Source organism: Callorhinus ursinus, unplaced genomic scaffold, assembly GCF_003265705.2.
Source record: "Callorhinus ursinus isolate GAN/ISIS: 27379988/994484 unplaced genomic scaffold, GSC_fseal_2.0 scaffold12, whole genome shotgun sequence".
Taxonomy (NCBI): Eukaryota; Metazoa; Chordata; class Mammalia; order Carnivora; family Otariidae; genus Callorhinus; species Callorhinus ursinus.
The window spans coordinates 20,136,306-20,139,659 of record NW_027397074.1 but is presented as its reverse complement, the minus strand read 5'-3'; positions in this window follow the sequence as shown (position 1 = coordinate 20,139,659).

Sequence of the window (3,354 nt, the reverse complement as noted above, 5' to 3'; positions counted from 1 at the left end):
CCAAATGACACAATGTCAATGAAGAAGCAAATTATGATTTGCAATAAAAAGGAACAACTGTTGCTATGCACAGCACAGGTGAATCTCAAAAGTATCATGATAAGTGGAAATCAGACACAAAAGGATACCTCTTAGTTGATTGCATTTATATGAAATTCTAGAAAAGGCAAAGCTACAGTGACAGAAAATAGATCAGTGCCTCCCAGGCTGGGGGACAGGGAAAGGGATTAACTGCAAGAAGGCACAAGGGAACTTTTTAGAGAAACGAAAATGTTCTATATTTTGACTGTAGTGGTACTTACATGGCTATGTGTTTATCAAAACTCAAGAAACTACATTTTAAACTGGTGAATTTTATTATATGTAAGCTACACCTGAATCAAGTTAATTTTTTAAATTAAAGGTGTTCTCTTTCATTACTAGCAAAAGCCAACCTGACATAATTGGAGAAGAACTTTTATAGCTCATGAGTCACCTCAGTAGAGATGGAACAAGAGAATTATAGTAAAATTATAACGCATTGATTTAGTTGAAGCTCTAATGAACATCAGGAATTTTCCCTTCTGACTCACTGTACTTGGTAACTTCCACTGCCTCTGCCCATTAATAGCACTGAACCACGAGTTTACAAAAGGAAATGTAATTAAAGTGAATGGCTCCCTTTTGGCTGGAACCACCATCTTCCAGTAATTCGCCAAACTGACCAACACAAAGGGAAAGAGGAGAGACACCCACTCTATGTTCTCCAGGCCTTTTTTAGAAAACAGAGTGGTTCCTTTGGCCACATACATGCCAATCTATAAGAAAGGTGATATTGTAGACATCAGGAGAATGGCACTGTTCAAAAAGGAATGCCCCGCAAACGTTACCATAGCAAAACTGCAAGAGTCTATAATGTTACCCAGCATGCTGTTGACATGGTTGTAAGCAAACAAGTTAAGGGTAAGATTCTTGCCAAGAGATTTAATGTACGTATTGAGTATATTAAGCACTCAAAGAGCCAAGATGGCTTCCTGACGTGTGTGATCGGGGAAAAAAAGGAAGCCAAAGAGAAAGGTGCTTGGGTTCAACGGAAATGCCAGCCTGCTCCACCTGGAGGAGCACACTTTGTGAGAACCAATGGAAAGGAGCCTGAGCTGCTGGAACCTATTCCTTATGAATTCATGGCATGATAAGTGTAAAAAAATAAAAGATCTCAAGACTGTTAAGTAAGTAAATAAATTAAAGCCTCCTCTGTGGAGTATGTCCACCTTCCCAATCCACCTGTAATGCTACTTCTCAATGATCCCTCATCCCCCGAAAGCAGTGTGCTATTGTAAGGAAAGCAAAGGCTCTCAAGTTTGTCACACCTGTTTGAAGCCCCAGCTTCTTCACTTTCTAGTGATGGGACCCGGGGCAAATTACCTGGCTTGTCTTAGCCTCAGTTTTTTCTCATCTGAAAAATGGAATGTGATTGCTTAGTCATGTCTAGGACATTTGGGAGGAGGAATAGGTCCATAGCTAGAAGGAAAACGTGTTTATTAGCAGATCACCCTTGTATAGAGGATGGATAAAGTATTTCTTTATTCTTCTGATTGAGTCACTGTAAGTTATATTATGAGAAAGCCAGAACCAATCCAGTTTTTATGGAGCCCACTCAGATGAGCTCCCAATAGCGCTGGCCTTCCTCATTATTTCTACAGGTCATTTTCCTGTTTCTCTGTCCTCCCATGGGATCTATGTGCCATCTGGAAAGTGCTGTGTACATTGCTAGAGGGGGAGATATCTACAGGAAACAAAAAATTTCCTGTTGAATTATAGCAGTATTATATTTTTAAAATCTCTGTACTTTGTATAACCAGCCAAAGGAAGCCAAAGGTAAGAAGGAGCTAAAAGGGGAAAAAAGGGGGGGGGGGTGCCTGGGTGAATCAGTCATTAAGCGTCTGCTTTCGGCTCGGGTCATGATCCCAGGGTCCTAGGACCGAGCCCCGCATCAGGCTCCCTGCTCCGCGGGAAGCCTGCTTCTCCCTCTCCCACTCCCCCTGCTTGTGTTCCCTCTCTCGCTGTGTCTCTCTTTGTCAAATAAATAAATAAAATCTTTAAAAAAATAAAAGAAAAAACTATATTCTTTCACAAACTCTATCATGTTTATGTTGGAGCACTGGAAATAATATATGTTAAGTTCTTGGAATATTAAAAACACTGTAACTGAGCCATGAAAAAAAAAACCCAACCTTACTATTCACAGAGTCTTCTCTTCGTCTTGTGCATACAGAGAAGCCTCTCTTTGGTCAGACAGTCCCCAGGTTCAATCGGGGTAATGGAGGAGAAGGAGAAATGAGATTCACAGCAAAAAGCAAAATGGGTTACTCAGGAGAATGAACATCCGTTGAGGAGTAGCACCACAAATGGCTACATTTGAGAGAGTTTGGGGAAATTTTTGAGAGAAAATGGGAGCGGGCAGCATCTGTTGTGCCATGCAGTGTGAGAAAGGGAAGGAGTGAGAGAGACAGAAATTTGGAAAGATAATTTTAAGGAGTTTTTATGTATGTAAGAGTGTAAGCCTGTTTTGCCTTTTTCCAAGAATCCAAAAAAGATCTAAGTTGATTTTCAGTTGCCTCCTAATGACATCATGCTCAGATGGGCCCAGAGTGGCCCAGCTTTAACCGTGTCTGTAAATGCTTAATAAATATAATGGCTCCCTCTCTGGAGCCCAGATCAACTCCCTTGAAGTTACAGTATTGTACTTCCATTATTATGACACATCATGCACTAAAGCTGGCCCTGTGTATGTACATCTCCCCTACCAGGTTGTAGACAGGCGCTTTGAAGGCAGGACTTGTGTCTTAATCGTCTTTGTGTCCGGCAGCCTCTCCAGCTTCCAGTCACCTCGTCAGTGAACTGCGCAAAAGAGATTTCAACAATTAGTGTGAAATAAACGCATGGGTGGTGGATGAATGGAACCAAACTTAAAGGGCCATTTCTTTAGCAATATCTATGACAGCACCGTCTTTCCCCCACCACCTGATGGACTCCGTTGAAGGACCATGTCCGTCCTCGTCGTCACTTTACCGCCAGCACTTGCACTATGTTAAGCCCACAGTAAGCATTGAAATCATTTTCGTATCCCCTAGAAATGAGGATTTCAGCGCATCAGGAATGGAAGAGAGTAAAACAGTCCAAGGCCGAACGGAAGTGGGTCGCCTTGGTGAGACCGCTGTATGAAGAGCAGTGCCCGCCTGCCTTGGGCTGGGTGGTAAAGCGCAGGAATCCACCAGGAGACGCCTGGGAACGGCGGGTGATCGCCGGCGCCCGCCTCTCCTCCGCAGCGGCAGGTGGCGCTGTGGCCCCGTGCGGCAGCTAGGGCCGCGCGGC